This window comes from Carcharhinus amblyrhynchos, chromosome 18, assembly GCF_965287045.1.
Source record: "Carcharhinus amblyrhynchos chromosome 18, sCarAmb.v2.hapA, whole genome shotgun sequence".
NCBI classification, from domain to species: domain Eukaryota; kingdom Metazoa; phylum Chordata; class Chondrichthyes; order Carcharhiniformes; family Carcharhinidae; genus Carcharhinus; species Carcharhinus amblyrhynchos.
The window spans coordinates 23,993,258-24,012,253 of record NC_137341.1 but is presented as its reverse complement, the minus strand read 5'-3'; positions in this window follow the sequence as shown (position 1 = coordinate 24,012,253).

The following is an 18,996-nucleotide window of genomic DNA, read 5'->3' as shown; positions in this document are numbered from 1 at the left end:
GCTTCTACCATATTCCTCAACTGCATCTTCCTGCATTCTCATCATATACCTTAATCTAACCTCCTCCCCTTGCCCTTCAACTCCACCTACCCACCTCTTCCCTCAATCTCACCTACCTCCCTTCCTTCCCATATACCTCAACCCTTTTCTCAAGAACACAAGAAATAGAAGCAGGAAATGATCATACTGCCCACCAAGTCAGCTCTGTCATTCAATATAATCATTGCTGATATTAGGCTTCAACGCTGTTTTCCTGCCTGCTCCCCATATCTCTTGATTCCCTGAGGGACCAAAAATCTGTCTATCTCAGCCTTAAATATACTCAATGACAGCACATCCACATCTCTTCAGGGTAGAGAACTTCAAAGATCCATAACGCTTTGAGTGAAGAATGTTTATTGTGCTACCTGGGGTGCCAATCAAGCAGAACTGTTTTGTTCTGGATTATATCAAATGTTTTGAGTGTTGGAACGGTGCTCATCCAAGCAAGTGGAGCGTGTTCCATTATACTCCTGACTTATGCCTTCTTGGTGGAAAGGCTTTGGAGAGTCAGGAGGTGAGTTATTGTCCACAGAATTCCCAGCCTTTGACCTTCTCTTGCAGCTCCAGTATTTTTAACGCTAGTACAGTTTTGTTCCTGGTCAATGGTAATCCTCTAGATGTTGAGGGGGGAATTCAACAATGGTAATAAATAGCATTGAATGTCATGGGGAGATGGTTAGATCTCTTTTGTTGGAGATGGTCATTGCCTGGCACTTGTGTGGTGTGAATATTATTTGTCACTTATCAGCCCAAACCTGAATATTGTCCAGGTCTTGCTGCATATGGGCACACACTGCTTCAGAAACAAAAGGTGCTGACTGTTGTGCAATCAGCAGTGAACATTCCTACTTCTGACTTTAATATGGAAGGAGGGTCATTAACAAAACATCTGAAGATGGATGAGCCTAGGATACTACAGTGAGGAATTTCTACAATAATGTTCCAGGACTGAAATTAATGATCTCCAACAACCGTAACCATTTTTGTGGAAAGTTTTCCCCCAACTTGAATAGAGGGATATAGTTTCTGGAAGGGTAGAGAGTTTTAGTTCAGTCAGGCATCATGGTCGGTGTAGGCTTGGAGGGCCGAAGGGCCTGTTCCTGTGCTGTAATTTTCTTTGTTCTTTGTTCTCTTTGATTCCCATTGACTTCAGTTTTGCTTCTACTCCTTGATGCCACGCTCGGTCAAATGCTGCCTTGATTGGTTACTTTTCATTCTTCTAAACACCAGAGATTATAGGCCCAGTTTATCCGGCCTCTCATTGCAAGAAACTCTCTTATCCCAGGTATTAGAGTCCTGGACCAGAAGCCCCAGGTAGATTATGAAGGCAGACTAGACCCCAAAGATTTTTCTGTTTTGGCATAAATGTGAGGATAGGATGTTTCACCACAAGAGTAATTCCATTGACAAATTAGGGGCCTTTTATGGTAAAACAAGAACAAGATAACAGAAATTTTATTCATAATTGTGAATTGACTTGAACACCTATTTTTAAAGAAAACAAAGCAGTTCCCCTGAACCTTTTTTGCACAATTTAAGTCCTGATTCCTGGAGCACAGATGCCAGCTGTTTTATCAAAACATGAAATCTGCAATGTTGGCAACACACAGAACTATGAATTTGCAGATTTGCAGATCCTGCCCAGTTTAACAGACTGCCAGAATTAATGACACTTTAGGCTTTGATTCAGTCCCAGCACATGTGCTACAAAACATTTCTGTGGGAATGAAGGAGCAAGAGCTGGATTCCCATTCTTCTAAAATATGAAGGAATTTCTTACAGTTGTATCAGGAGAATTTGCAGGCTGACTGCAATCTATAATGTGCGACTAGGGCTCGTTAATTCATGGCTGGGTGTGGAACTCACTAAATTATTGATTTAGGGGCTCCTCCTGGACTGTGAGTTCGTCTTTCTCTGAGGAGAAGTTTCTTATCGATGGAGGTCCACCGCCAGCTGGAGATACACAGCAGAGGATCGTTCCCATGTTGAATGAGATAGCCTCAGGTGAGCAGGTGGAGGATCAGCGCTACCTCATAAATCTGTAAAGCAATCCATGCGAATCAATATTTTTCATTAAGGCCGTGCAAGAGTTGGCTATTATCAGAAGAAATCTGTTTAAGTTGACAAGGTGATGAAGTTATTCAGTTCAGGGGCTGGTGATATGGAGAGGGAATAAAGAGTGATAAGGAAAGATGCATACTCGTAGATAAAAAAAGAAGGAAAATGTTGAACTCCTTCACTCAGTTTTTCTGATTAGGATGCTTAGGTTAAGTTATTGAGTCACTGACTCGATCAAATGAAAATGATCAAAGAGGAATTTGACACTTTCAGAGAATTGATTCCCACCCGCTGTATTGGAAGACACATCATCTCATTTTAATACACTGGATAGTGTCTCCTAAACATTAAACATTCCTTATTTTGGTGACACAAACTCCTATACAAATGCAGACTGGGAAAATCGATTCACCCCTTTCTGACAGTTGTAAGAGTTTAGGGTTCTGAGGAATACAACCCTCCTAATTAAAAATTCTAAGGTCCAAATTCTTTAGTTTCTAACACAAGGATCCTGATTTGTGGTTGACCTAACAAAATGCAAATAACTAGTATGTATAAATCAATCAGAATGTATTAAGTAAGATTTTACATCATACTTAACATAAAGCAGTGAAGTAAACATAGAAGTTCCTATCCCTTGGAGTTCCTAGGAGTCCTTGAGCATTGCTGGCACAGGCTATGTCTTTCTCTTCTCTGTCTTTGAAGTGAAACATAGAAAAATAGAAACAAAAAAGATAAGAGCAGGAAGAGGATATTTGGCCCTTCGAGCCTGCCCTGCTATTCATCACAATCATAGCTGATCATCCCACTCAATAGCCTAATCCTGCTTTCTTCTCATAGCCTTTGATCCCATTTGCTCCAAGTGCTATATCCAGCCACCTCTTGAATACTTTCAATGTTTTGGCATCAACTACTTCCTTTGGTAATGAATTCCACAGGCTCACCACTCTTTGGATGAAGAAATGTCTCCTCATCTCTGTCCTAAATGGTCTACCCGAATCCTCAGACTGTGACCTCTGGTTCTGGACTCCCCCACCATCGGGAATATCCTCCCTTCATCTATGCTGTCAAGTCCTGTTAGAATTTTATAAGTCTCTATGAGATCCCCTTCTCATTCATCTGAACTCCAATGAAAACAATCCTAACCTAGTCAATCTCTCCTCACACATCAGTTCCACCGTTCCCGGAATCAGCCTGGTAAGCCCTCGTTGCAATCCCTCGAGAGCAAGAACATCCTTCTGCAGAAAAGGAGACCAAAGCTGCACACAATATTCTAGGCATGGCCTCACCAAGGCTCTGTATAATTACAACAAGATATCCCTGCTCCTGTACTCAAAACCTCTCACAATGAAAGCTAACATACCATATGCCTTCTTTACCACCTGCTGCACCTGCATGCTTACCTTCAGCGACTGTGCACAAGGACACCCAGGTCCCGCTGCACACTCCCCTCAGGTATTCAGGTAGCAATTTGCTGTCTTGTTTTTGTTTCCAAAGTGAATAACCTCACATTTATCCAAACTATACTGCATCTGCCATTGATTTGCCCACTCACCCTCCCACCCAACTTGGTATCATCTGCAAACTTTGAAATGTTACATTTTGTTCCCTCATCCAAATCATTCATATATATTGTGAATAGCTAGGGTCTAAGCACCAATCCCTGAGGCATCCCACTAGCTACTGCCTGCCAATTTGAAAAGGACCAATTAATTCCTACTCTTTGCTTCCTCTCTGCCAACCAGTTTTCTATTCATCTCAACATACTTCCCCAAATCCCATGTGCTTTAATCTTACACAATAATCTCTTATTTGAGACTTTGTTAAACACTTCCTGAAAGTCTAAATATATTACATCGACTGGCTACCCCTTGTCAACTCTACTGGTTATATTCTGACAGATTTGTCCAGCATAATTTCCCCTTCGGCCCATCAAGTCTGCACTGACCACAATCTCACCCAGGCCACATCCCCATAACCCCATGCATTTGACTTAGCTAGTTCCCCCTGAAACTAAGGTGCAATTTAACATTGCCAACCCACCTAACCCACACATCTTTGAACTGTGGGAAGAAACCGGAGCACCTGAAGGAAACCCACGCATATACGGGAAGAATGTGCAAACTCCACACAGACAGTGACCCAAGTCAGGAATCGAACCCAGGTCCCTGATGCTGTGAGGCAGCAGTGCTAACCACTGTGCCACTGTGCCCGCCATATTCCTTGATAATTGATTCAATAATTTTCCCCACTACTGATGTTAAGCTTACTGATCTATAATTCCCTGTTTTCCCTCTACCTCCCTTTCTGAATATTGAACTGTGTGCAGAAAAGCCATATCACAGAAGTCATGGTAACACCATGCCAGTAAAGATTACAATTTCCCAAAATTTATCACCACTTCTCATTAGTCCTACTCCCTTATTTGGAAATAGTCTAAATTCACATCTTCCATTGGCTTAAACTGCAAGTCATCTCATGTCACCCCATCTCTGTAACTAGAGCCAAATAGACTAAAGCCAAATGTTCATCCCATGTTTCCTTGGGACCCTCAGTTTACATTCTATAGAGTTTACATTCCATTGCAAAAAAATGCATTTCCTCTCAATACAATAGTCACAAAGTCACATTCTCTTGTCAACATATTTCAACACAGTCCCATAAATACTAAAACCATTAAGAACAACTGTTAAAAAGACTTCCTATCATAAGATCAGAAAATAAATGTTTCTTTCTAGTGCAGATCAATTAAAGCAATGCATGGTTTGTTTAAACATAAGAGTGGGATTTTTCCAGCTGCGCTCTCCCAAAGCCAGAAAATCCCACCCGAGGTCAATGGACCTTTGCATGGTCCATGTCCCACCTATAATGATTCCCGTGGCAGAAGGGACAGTAAAATTCTGGTAAAGGTGTATCAGAACAAACTACTTTTAGCCATTTCTTCAAACAGAGCTGCTAAATATAGGCAACTTAAATTTTAAACAATTAGATGTCATTTCTCACAAACAACAGATGCAAAGCATTCCAAGTGTCTTGACTGCCCTTTGTCTCACCAATAGAAATTCAAATGAAATCATTTAAAAAGTGGTTAGGGACCAACAACAAACACTAAAAAATAGTAGAATTATCAAAATCTTACACGCTGATTGGCCAGTGTGTGTCTCAGTATTAGCTCTGCGTGAAGTCATGAATATGGAATGAATTCATCCTGCTTTCTCCCAGGATTTTCCCCATCTCCCGGACACAACTCTTAACTTCCTCTCATGGACGTGCAGATGAGTGTAAGTGTGGTGTGTATGGATGTGTGAGCATGAATATGCATGTGTGTATGTGAGCACCATGCAGGACTTGGCAACCCATCCATCACCTTAAACATTCACTCCCTCCTAGGCCTTTTGGCTAAGATCATGTGTAGTATCAACCTCCTGCACTTGATTCAAGTCATGAGGTTACACTGCAGCTTCATTTAAAGCAATTTTTTAAAGTGGCATCTCTGCCTTTTAGCTAAGATACAAATAATATTAAGCCTTGAGAAGGTGCAATGCCTGCTCCAATCAGCTTGGATCATGTAGATCAAGCCCAAGACAGGAAGTGGGAAGCTGATTTTGTCAGCTTAGATCTGGAATGTCTCAATTGCTGAGACTTTGAATTGGACTTTGATTGGATTGAATTGGATATATAAACAGAAGAAAAAAATCACCCCCTCCACCACCACACACATTGGCAGCAGTGTGTACCATATATATGATGCCCTACAACAACTGCCAATCCTCCTTCAACAGAACCTTCTAAACCCACAACCTCTACCACAAGCAGGCCAACAGCAAGGGATGCACGAGGGCACCATCACATGCAAGTTCACCTTCAAGTCATGTGCCATTCAGATTTGAAAGTGAAATACCTTGCCTTCACTGTCTCTGAATGAAAATGTTGGATCTCTTTTTCTAACAACGCTATGGATGTATCTATATCAAATGGGCTTCAGAAAGTGCTCACCAGCACCTTCTCAACAGTAACATGGATGAACAACAAAATGCTGGTTTTGCCAGCGACCCTCCACCGCCACTCCCTCCCCCCCAAAGCTTATGAAGGAACTTTTAAAATACACTTTACGTACATGCACACAAATGTAATCAATGAGGACAATGTGGGGCTGTGTGATATTGCTACCCACCACGAAATGACCTATGCCACTTGCTGTCTGGGATCACACATGAAGCATGGTTATTTGAGAAGATGTTGGGCCTGTACCCAAACGAGAGTCCTGGTCATCAGAGGAGGAACTGGGAGGGTGAAAGTCTATTGTTTGTTCTTTGTTCTTTTTCATGTGAATGTTTTTGATTCATCAGATTTGAATATCCTAACTGTCATAGCTAAACTTCTTTCTCATCTTGAGCCACAGGCATTTAGTTAGGGTTCAGACCCTATTGTCAGGAATGGTATATCCACATACTGCCCTATTAATATTGGGAGTGATTCTCTCAAAAAAATTTTAAGTGTCAAATTCATGTAAAAACTGGAGTAAATCCCACTGTTTTTTTCAGTGGGATTTTCAAAATGAATTTCCCACCCTGCAGAGTGCACTAGCATGAATCTTGCAAAAAATCAGAGGGCGGGGCCTATTCCCACTGGAGAGGCTGGCAATATAGTGCTGAGCGGGCCACTGCGCACACACCGATCTGTCAGCACTGAACTCGGCATGTGTGCAGTAGCCCCGCACTGTCGGCCTCCCGATCGCTGGCCATCTTGATCGCTGGTCAGCACAGCAACCTGCCATCACTGACCATGCAACCCTCCCACGCCCTGATCGCTGGACTCCTGGACGTATCTGGGCCAGCCTCAACCATCCCTCCCCCCTCCCCCCACCGCACCCCCACCCCCCCAAGCACCTGCATGCTTTGACTGAGAGAATTGCCCCCATTAACTTGAGTCAAGTTAACATGCATGAAATGCCTTCTACTCTTTCCCACATGTTTCAGCATTGATCCACATGGCACGGAGTTCTTATAGGTAGCCCAATAATATGTAAAGTAGATTAAATTGGAATGTCAACTGCCAGCAAGTCCATTGTGCTTAACACCCATGACTACAAACCCGGCTTACACATTCAGACAGTGTCAGTATTATTGAGAAAGTCTAGCTGCTAACATGAGATCCCAGGATTATACCTCTCAGTATTTCCTGCTACATGCCTCTACATCACCTTTGAAAATTAACCATGTCAGTCTGTTAATCATTCAATATGCTTGTAAACTGGGACTGTTAATTTAATAAATGCACCAATCTGAGACACACCCACAGATTCTCACTAAATATATCCCTGTCTCCAATACCTCAGTCAGTGCCTCTTACTGTATATTTTACATCCTGGGTCTGAGCAAAGATGACTCTAGTTTCTACGTGTGTAACAGGAATTTATTCGCAAGAATTATATACAATGCTTTAAAATGTTTACTCCACACTTACTGCTCGAGCTTCTGACTCTTTCTACAGTTTGTTTACTTGTACTCTGAGTCCTTAACCAATCAAGCACAGTGAGCATCAATAGTAAACAAATTCATATAATCAAACACAGAATAATTGAACACTACATATTTTCCCCCTTGTAAAACTAAAGACCGAACCATCCTAAACAACAAACATAAGTACATTGAGTCATCAAGTATGAAGGTCTCTGATGAAAACTCTGATATCTACAAATTTGAGGTTGTGGTTCTGTGCAATTCAACTTGATGAAGCAAATGACCAATGTCACAATTGCTTAATAGAAAAACAAACATCTCCTCATAATCTTCGTCTTCAACATGTCCTGATCAGTTCACTTTCAGGCATCTCATGTTCCACTTAGTGTTGTCATACAACAGATATGCATTAGTACCAACTGCAACTGCTTAATCTGCTTTGGTCCAGATGCAGCTGATGCAAGTCTATGGTCATGAATGGGTTGTTTGACATAAACCCAATCTCCAACTTCAAATCATGGTCCCTGTTCATTTTAGCTTGCTGAAGTACTTTTTTGCTTTACCTTGATGCTTTGAGATTTTTTTCTGCTTTTTCTCTGACATTCTCATTGAATGCCATGACAGCTTAAGAGTTGTCAGTGGCATGCAAACATTGCAACCTATCATAAGCTCAACTGGTGTCTTTCTAGTCAGAGAGTATAGGGTAGATTTATATGTGTGAAGTAATGTATGAAAGACTTGTTCAAATGTTTTCTGTTCCAACATACTTTCAATCAAACTCTCCTTTATCGCCCTGTTAAATCTTTCAATCTGCCATTCAATAGTGCGTTGTATTGTGATTTTAGATGTTGGAGAATTCTGTACCTTGCTAGGAACTCTACGAACTGACTGGAAACAAATTGTGATCCATTGTCTATAGGGGTAGTCTCCAGCAAACCTCATTTTGGAAACAACTTGTCTTGAACGTCAATGAAGTGGTCATTAGTGGAATCTGTTGTAGCTGGATTCCGGGGAAGTGCCGGAAGATTGGAAAACAGCTAATGTTACGCCGTTGTTTAAGAAGGGTGGCAGGCAAAAGGCAGGGAATTATAGGCTGGTTAGTTTAACGTCTGTTGTAGGTAAAATGTTAGAATCCGTCATCAAGGAGGAAATAGCGAGGCATCTTGAGGGGAATGCTTGATAGAGCAGACGCAGCACGGTTTCGTTAAGGGGAAGTCGTGTCTGACAAATTTATTGGAGTTCTATGAGGATGTGTCTAGGGCAGTGGATAGAGGGGAACCGGTGGATGTGGTCTTTCTTGATTTTCAGAAGGCGTTTGACAAGGTACCTCACAAGAGGTTACTGCAGAAGGTAAGGGGCATGGAGTTGGAGGTAGGGTGTTAGTGTGGATAGAGGATTGGTTGTCAAATAGGAGGCAGAGAGTGGGGGTTAATGGGTGCTATTCGGATTGGCGGTTGGTGACTAGTGGAGTGCCCCAGGGGTCGGTGCTGGGGCCTCAGCTATTTACCATTTATATAGATGATCTGGAGGAGGGAACCAAGTGTATGGTGTCGAAATTTGCTGATGACACCAAGATTGGTGGAACGGCAAATTGCGCGGAGGGTGTGGAGAGTCTGCAGAAGGATCTAGATAGGCTGGGTGAATGGGCCAGGAACTGGCAAATGGAATTTAATGTTGGCAAGTGCGAGGTGGTCCACTTTGGTAGGAATAATGGTAGGAAGGACTATTACTTACGTGGCGAAAAACTGCAGCAGGCGACGGTGCAGAGGGACCTTGGAGTCCTTGTGCATGAGTCGCAAAAACCCAGCCTGCAGGTGCAGCAGGTGGTCAGGAAGGCGAATGGGATGCTGGCCTTCATAGCGAGGGGGATTGAATATAAAAGTAGGGAGGTCTTGCTGCAGCTGTATAGGGCATTGGTGAGGCCATAGCTGGAGTACTGTGTGCAGTTTTGGTCGCCGCACATACGCAAGGATATTTTGGCCTTGGAGGGAGTGCAGAGGAGGTTTACTAGGCTGATACTGGAGTTGAGGGGGTTGAGCTATGAGGAGAGGCTGAATAAACTAGGCTTGTACTCGTTAGAGTTTAGAAGAATGAGGGGAGATCTCATTGAGACATATAAGATGATGAATGGGATGGATAGGATAGAGGTGGAGAGACTGTTCCCGCTCAGAAAGGACAGTAGGACTAGGGGGCACAGCCTCAAGATAAAGGGGGGGCGGTTTAGAACAGAGTTGAGGAGGAACTTCTTCACTCAAAGGGTGGTGAATCTCTGGAATTCTCTGCCTGTTGAAGTGGTGGAGGCTGCCTCGCTAAATATTTTTAAGACGCGGGTTGATGGGTTTTTGATAAGAGAGGGGATTAAGGGTTATGGGGAGAGGGCGGGAATGTGGAACTAAGCCACGACAGATCAGCCATAATCTTATTGAATGGCGGGGCAGGCTCGAAGGGCTAGGTGGCCTACTCCTGCTCCTATTTCTTATGTTCTTATGTAATTTCTGACCATTTGCTATGTGAAGCATAACAACAAACAGAAAATGTTGATTATTCGAGGCTGTTAGAACTTGTACAAAATGTTTACTTGGATTTGTTTCCATGGTTTTGTTGGCCATGGGGTAGGTTGTGAGGTTTGTGGGACGTGGTTTGTGCAAGCTAATAGTTTCTAATACGGAATATTAGCTCTTCTAATAGCTCTTCTTTACAGCAATCAATGCTGGCCGCAAGACTGCTTCACAGGGTTGTTATTTCATCTTACCAACAACCAGATGTCCTTAAGGGCAAGATGCAATACACATTGTGTGGTGCTTTTCGAATAACTGTTTGAGTTCTGCGCACAATGCGGGTGTCATCAAATAATGTAAGTTAATTGCATACTCCAAAGTACGGGACCAATTCTTTTTCTTTTACATCAGAAAGTTTACATTTTTCAGTATGCTGTCTGTCACCAATTCTTTAACGCCTCTCGCATAACAAGATTTGCAGTCTTGTGTGAAATCACTGCAGTCACGTAATCTTTCACACTGTCTGCAATAGTAGTATAGTTCAGAGTGAACATGCAAGATATGTACTCAACCTCAAAGTTCTGCTGATGAAGGTGATCTGACTGTCTGTAGATGCATGGAGATCAATGAACGAGTCTTGATGTGCTGACAATTTAATCAGCACTTGGTAATTGGTGTAGAGAATACACTTTCCGTAGAGATACATGTGTCACTATTCACAAGTGTAGATGTAGTCTGCTGCTTCCTAATCTCCAGTCGGAATTTTGCTTTCAATTTTGACAATGGGTGTAACTTATTAGCGATCAGTTGTCTACTTCCTTCAATGCACTGTGAGAGTGCAGCTCCAATCACACTTCCTGACTCATCTATTGTGATATGTATTTCCATGTATTGAAATGCACAAGGACTGGCAGAGAGGCTATCTTCATCTTCAATGCCTCAAACCCTGTTAACTGTTCAATTGTCCATTCCCATTGTGTACCTTTGTGCAGTTGCTTGTGAAGTGGCTTTGTGACCTTTGCATACTTAGGAAGGACTTTGTGATAAAGGTTGATAGTATTGAGGAACAATCCTACTCTTTCATGCTAGGCAGTGTTGGTAGCACATGAATGGCTTTGATGTTGTTGTATCAGCTTTACTCTAGCTGCTGTCACTCTGGACCCTAGAAAGTCAATCTTGAATGCTGCGAATGTGTCTTTGTCCAGGTCGAGCATCACATTGAGCAAGTCCAGTGAACACTGCTAATAGTGTTCTGCTTTGTCCCTTCCATGGACAATAATATTGACCATCCTCAACATTTGACAAGATGGAAGAAACAATCTCTGAGGACACACTAAATGCTGAACTTAATCCACAGGGCATTCTGCAGTGCTGAAATATACCTCCACGAGTAACAAAAGCAAGTTAGATATCAGCTTTGCATTGTGAGTGATATTTGAAGATAGCTCTATCACACATTGAGCTTTGTGAAGATTGTGAAGTAATGTGGTATGGTGTAAGTGCTCTCGGAAAACACTTCAGGCCAAAGGAAAGTGATGGTTGAATGATATATATTCCACCAGGGATGCCTGGGAAAAGGTAACCCATTAAACAATAAATGGCAGTATTGTGGCAATTGGCTTCTACATGCAGATTTGGAACATTAAACAATGAAATAATTTGTGTCCAACTCATTGAAAAGACTTCAATTCCTCAAATTAAGAAACATCTCCTCAAGCCACAACTTTGGCTATCCAAATCGAATTTGTCATATTAGAATCACCTGTTAACAGCTTGTTGATATATCCAGACTGTTCCTCTTTTGGCTTTTGGACCCGAAAATCCATTGATTCCACAACAAGGTTGGATTGTCCAGTGAAGAAAGGACAGGTGCAGGAGTTGATAAATTCAAAGTTTTCTCCGTCAATCTAGTAGCCAATGTGTTGCATATTTTACATCCTACACCTATGAAGAGATGATGCTAGTTTCTATGTGTGTATTATTTATTCATAAGTGTTTTATACGGTGCTTTAAAATATCTAGTCTATGTATTCAGGTCTAGCTTCCAGCTCTTTCAATAGTTTGTTTACCTTTTCTCAGAGTTCAAACCCAGGCTTAACCAATTTATAATAAACAGAGTTACACAATCAAAGACAGAACACTACAAACAGAATTTTGCAGTCATTCCCATTGACAGGATCATCTGGTCCTGCTGAGTGCCAGCCCCACCATAGGTTTCCCAGTGGAGGAGGGTGCAATTAACAGGAAACCCTGTTGGCAGTGGCTTGATCAGAAGATCCCACTGCCAGCCAATGGCAGGCTGTACTTGCCACCGTAAAATGCACCACGGGAGGGGTGAAAAATCCCACCCAATATTTCTCTTCTGTCTCCAATCCCTAATTATGATCCCCATCTCTCATCCCTCACTGTTTCTCTACCTCCAGCATTAATGTCTCACTGCATCTTTCCCTCCATCTTGAATCCCTCACCCTGTCTCTCCCTCCATGTTCAATTCCCTGTGTGTCTCTATTTCCCTTTAGTCAACATTTTGTTTCTAAAATGTCAAGGAATATGTACAAAGTACATCATAAAGAAAAACTTTAGTAAATTATTATGAACTTCCCCAGGGGATTTTTGGAACTTTTTCTTCAGCCAAACATTTGAGCACATAATCTAGATTGATATTTCAATACAACATTAGAAATATCTGAACGTTAGAAACAGGAGGAGGCCATACGTGAACCTAATCATCATTCAGTCAGGCTAGGGATGAGGATCTGCAGCTCAATTCCATTTTCCCACCATCGCTCCATAGCCCCGATACTCTTACCCAGCAAGACTTTACACTACACTTTTATGCAATCTATTCTCATAACTTAGCCCTGGCAGGCTTGATGTCATTCCCCCTCAGTAATGAAGGAGTATTGTTTTGGTGGAGGTGGTGTATTTTGAGTGAAATGTTAAACCAAGGCCCTCTCTGCCAACTCAGGTGGATGTAAAAGATCCAATGGTACTACTGAAAGAGAGCGTGAAAACTGCTGATAATAGATTTGTTGCTTGGTTATAAACTCTGAGAAAACAATCACCTTAATAGACAGGAAGATAAGCTGGGCATTCAATGGATGGCTGAGCCACAGCACCAAGTTTTCTGCCACTGTTGAAGCCCGATGCCCACTATAGAGTTGTAATGTCAAAACACCAGCTCTGCATCTTCCAATCAGTACCTATTCTTCATTCAGAGTGAGATCCTGGCATGATGTGAAGAAGTGGGAAATCTGGCACATCAGTGGCCTCTTGATGTTACCATACTCTTCCACTACATAGGGCATCATCAAACACTGTCTAACTGGAGTCATTGTTTGATGATCAGGGTGGGATTCCCAGTTGGTATTTCCAACCTCCGCTCCCACCATCTGCCAGATCTCCAAGGGCACTGAGTTCCCCAGCCACACTCCAACTCTTTATTAGTTTCTAAGCTCAAGGTGAAGATTGAAAACTCTGTTTCCTGAGGATATCTCAAATTGGCAGGTGATTTGAGAGCAGCTGCAACAGGAGTCACACCGGGGGATGTGGACAGTGATGAGGAGCACTATTCCTGAGATGATATTCACTCTTTTCAAAATGGAAGCTCAGGGAATGATTGATCTGTGTTCAGTGGCTTTCCATCACTAACCTATTCCTTCAGTGGAACGGACTCGATAGATCATTCATCAGAACTCTTTTAACCCAGGATCAAGACTTTCTGCAGAAGGGGAAGAGGATTAAGGGCTCTAATACAGTGAATTGGTGACTGAGTCATATCTCCTTGGAGTCAAACAGACTCTGCAGTTGAAATAATGTGCTGGCGGCTTCACAGAGAGACTTGGTGCTGGGAGACTGTCACTGAAAATCACAGTCTAGCTGCAAGATCTTATAGTTACTACAGTCAGCAATCAAAGCCTTTACAAGACTTTTCGCTACCATTACCTTTTTCAAAAATGTAAAATTAGTGAAACAACTGTCCATTGACTTTGTCACAGTTACCCCTCTGTATGGTACTGAGTCTCACAAACTAGGAGTGTCCTAGATTCAGTCATTGCCCAGCTTTGGCACTGAGCACTACAGGATCTCACCAACGTTGATAAGAAGATGGGAAATCAGGAAGCAGATTTGATTTTAAGAGGCTGTAGGCTGTGATAAGTAGGGAAGGCTGAAGGAGATGGGGGATTTTCTGCAGTTTGAGTTCCTGTGAAGTAGGAGTTAGAAGTGAGGCAGTGAGTCTTGGTTTCAACTAGGAGACAGTATACAGGAGGAGGATGACAAAGCATCTGGAACTCAGGAGAGACAAGAGAGAGGAAGATTGTATTTCTATAGCATTTTTCATGACCATCGGACATCTCAAAGCACTTTACAACCAATGAGGTACTGTTAAAGTGTAGTCACTGTTTTAAAGTAGGAAATTTGGCAGTCATTTTACACATAGCAAACTCACACAAAGAGCAATGTGATAATCAGCAGATAATCTGTTTTTTGTGATGTTGATTGAAGAATAAATATTGAACAGAACACCAAGGATAACTCCCCTGATCATGTTCAAAAGCCATGGGATTGTTTCCATCCACCCAAGAGGGAGACAGAGACTCCACTTAATGTCTTATCTGAATGAAAAGCACGGCATGGGGGAACACAAAGGCTGCAGGTGAACAGTCAGCGAGGACTTGTCACTGATGAATCTATTAGACTAGAGGATGCAATGAAACAACCAGCACAGTAAACAAACCATCCTGAAAGACTGCAGAAGAATTTAAACCATGTTCAGCATTATGGCAAAATGTAAAAAAAAAATCCAGGTCACTAAGCATTAACATCAATTAATAAATTATTTGAATCCGAATCACACTTGCCTCACTTCATCGAAGTGAGAACATGTGACACAAAGAGTACTCAGAACATCTGCATTCATAGTGCATGAGCCCCAAGCACAGCTTTCACACTGTGCTTTCAGTCAGATGTTCTAAGGTTTTTTTTGTCAATATTATTATCAATCCCACTCCAAGAGGCCCTGGCCACATTTTGAGGTTTATGTCCATGGGTAGTAACTGACCTGATGTGGAGATGCTGGTGTTGGACTGGGGTAAACACAGTAAGAAGTGTAAAGGTGTAAAGTGAAACAAAGCAAAGGTGTAAAGCAAAGTAAGGTGTTGTGAGACTTCTTACTGTAGTAACTGACCTCCCAGTCTTCACTCTATCTTTGTTCCATCTCAGTAGGATGCTTGGATCTTTGATTACAGTGAATGCCGCCTCAGAAATAACAGCACCAGAGGTCTCCTGTTCACAGACCTGTAGTTACATGGGAGACAGAGAGCAAGTAAGTAGGGAGTAACAGAGCAAGGAGCAGGAGACAAGAGCAATGGAGAGTGGAACAGGAAAGAGACGGAGTGGCAGAGAGGGAATCGACAGCGATAGGCGAGAGGCAGAGGAACGGGAAAGGCAGAGAGGACAGAAACAGAAATGAGAAAGGCAGAGGGGAAGAGGCAGAGAGGGGAGAGACAGAGATGGGAGAGGCTAAGAGGGGAGAGACAGAGTGGGGTGAGGCAGAGAGGAGAAAGGCAGAAAGGAGAAAAGCAGAGAGGGGAGAGGCAGAGAGGGGCAAGGCAGCAAGGGGAGAGGCAGAGAATGAAGAGAGAGGGGACTGGCAGAGAGGGGACTGGCAAAGAGGGGAGAGGCAAAAAGGAGAGAGGCAGAGAGGAAAGAGGCAGAAAGGGGAAGAGGCTGAGAGGGGAGAAGCAGAAAGGGGAGACAGAGAGAGACAGGAGAGGCAGAGAGGAGAGAGACAGAGGAGAGAAACAGAGAGGGGAGAGGCTGAGAGGGGAGAGACAAAGATGGGAGAGGCTGAGACGGAAGAGGCAGCAAGGGGAGAGACAGAGACAAGAGAGCAGAGAGGGGAGAAATAGAAACAGGAAAGGCAGAGAGGGGAGAGGCAGAAAGATGGGAAGGGGCAGAAAGGGGAGAGGCAGAGAGGGGGAAGGCAGAGATGGGAGAGGCAGAGAGTGGATCAGGAGAAAGTTACAGTTCTGAGGAATTTCCAGCATGAAATGGGGTCTAAAGACAGACATGCAGGAGAGACTCAGGATCTCACATCAGGTGCTGGCAGAGATCCTCAGCCTGCCAGATGACCTGTTCCCTGCTGGACCTATTGGCTATACGTTAACAGTACCTGTCAAAGTGATCGTTGCCCCCAGCACTTTTGTCTCTGGGTCTTTTAAGGGTTCAGCTGGAGTCATATCCAGCATCTCCCAGTCAGTGACCCACAAACACTGAGCACAGGTGACAGCTAGCATGATTGCTGGGGCTGACAATTCTGACAACATTGCCCACACTGACATGAATCTGAATGAGTTTGTGTTTCAAGCAGGTTTTCCACAGGTGCAGAGTGTCATTGACAATCCCAGGTCATGCTGGAGCATTTGTGGATCACAAACATTTCCACTCCTGCAATGTATGGCTGGTATACAGCCACAAAAATATTTTCTGCCATTGTGCATGAGATTCCTGGAGAGCTGCCAAGATGTTTCTGTCTGCAGCAGTCCAAGCTCTGTTCAGTCTTAAAGAGTGGCTGTTAGAAGGCAAGGATGGCTAACCAGAGCAGATCAAAGGCTAGGAATCCTGCAGAGAGTAACTCACCTCCTGACTCCCCAAACATTATCCATCATCTACAAAGCACAAGTTAGGAGTGTGATGGAATACTCCCCACTTGTCTGGATGAGTGCAGCTCCAACAACACTCAAGAAGCTCAACACTATCTAGAGCAAAGCAATCCACTTGCACAAACAATCAGTCCCCCCATCACGAATGAACAATGGCAGCCGTGTGTACCATCTATAAGATGCTCATCAAGGTTCCTTAGTCAGCACCTTCTGAACCCATGACCGCTACCATCTGGAAGGACAAGAGCAGCAGATAGCTGGGAACACCACCAACTGGAGATTTCCTTCCTGACTTAGAAATATATAGCCATTCCTTCACTGTCGCTGGGTCAAAATCCTGGAATTCCTTTCCTAACAGCACTGTGGGTATACCAACATCTCAGGGGCTGCAGTGGTTCAAAAGGCAGCTCACAACCACCTTCGAAGGGCAACTAGGGATGAACAATAAATGCTGATCCAACCGCATGCTGATGGCCACATCCCATAAATTAATTTTAAAAATTCAAACTTGGCTGAATCCAAACAGAATTATAGTGAATATTATATAACCACCAGATGTGTGATTGAACACACCATTAGCACATGATGCAATTCAGATGCTTCAACAGATCTGGCGATGCCCTTCAATATACACCAGCCAAAGAGTTCAGAAAGTTCCTGTTGTACAGCACTGTGCAAGCCATTGCACAGCAATAAGGTTTGGACCTATAGGAAGAACAGGGTGCAGAGCTCAAAATATCTGCAGACAGCTCTGAGGACTAGGAGAGAGGTGATCAGGAAAATGCAATACAAACTGTTCACATTGCTAACAGGGATGTTAGCAATACACTTATTAATGCAAGGTTCACACAGGTTATGCCAGTTGTCAGAACTACTCTACCCACATTATAACCAATGCCTCCCACACCTAGCATTCTGCAATCAATAACTCATTGCACATTTCCCCAATGATCCCCATTGATTCTATCTTCTCATTCATTAAATAAATTTTAAAAAACTTGCAACCCAAGAAAAGGAAAGACAGGAAAGTAGTGTGAACTCAAACTCTGTGATTTTACTATCTTCATAAAATGTTTTCATACACCCATATATGAATCCTTATGTAACTGCAACATTTTATTCATCCTTTTTACTCCTATTCTGTGTGCAACTTTTTTTCAGCAGGGTTAGAGCAGCTCCCTGCTCTGACCATTGAGATGATCTTGGTTGATGTCTCGGGGTTTTGGAATTTTCCCTGTAACATCATCTCATCCATGCTTAAGACAGACTGCACCATTCACCCTATCATTGTTGACATGCATGAATAAAGTCATTGCTGCCATGCCAGGGACTTGGAAGACCTGTCAATGCATCACAAAGAACAAAAAACAAAGAACAGTGCAGCACAGGACCAGGCACTGTGGCTCACCAAACCTGCGCCAACACATGACTTTCTAAACTAAAAACCGTTTGCCTCTACATGGTTCATATCCCTGTAGGATCCCTCACAGTCTCTGCTGCACTTCAGTGAATAATCCTATTCATGGGGTACAACATCAGTGTCCAGCTGAGCAGAGCTCCAAGTGGGCCAAGCTCCCTAATGCATAGTCTCTACAACTGTCTCTGTCTCCACCTTAGCTGCTCTTGCTCACTAAGTGAAAACCCAACTATCTGTCAAATTGGTCTTTGAGTTGCTGCATGGTAAATATTAAACTTGTAATGAATCTGCTTCTCTGAAAATCCTTTGAGAATAATTAACTGGGGTCAGTCAACATAACTGAGTTAAGAATGGATCTGGGCCAGACAAATTGGACTCATAGAATAGCAGGCAAAACTGCAACTGAACATGATGATCCCTTTCAAGAAGAGACAGCTCCAGTACAGTCAAGGTACATACCCACAAAAAAGAAAGGTTGTGCAGACAAATCCGTAACTCCCTGCATGACGAAAGCTGGAGCAGGATTTATGGAGCCTGCAAGGGTGAGAAATATGGAGTTTGGGTTGACTGAATTGGGTGAGGTGGCTGAGTTAGAAAAGACTTTGAAATTATTTGTGGGTTCCTCTTTTCATATCAGATTTTCCCACCTCCCAGAATATCTCCCAATTAATGTAAGGTCCCAAGACGGAGAGAAACACAGGAAGGCAGGGTGACAAAGTGTGATATAAAGAGAAACAGACAGAGACAATGAGAGAGGACAGGGTGCAAAGAAAAAAGAGGCTGAGGCAGGAGAGAGGAGGACTAAGTCATAGAGGTTTACAGTATGGAAACAGGTCTTTTGGCCCAACTTGTCC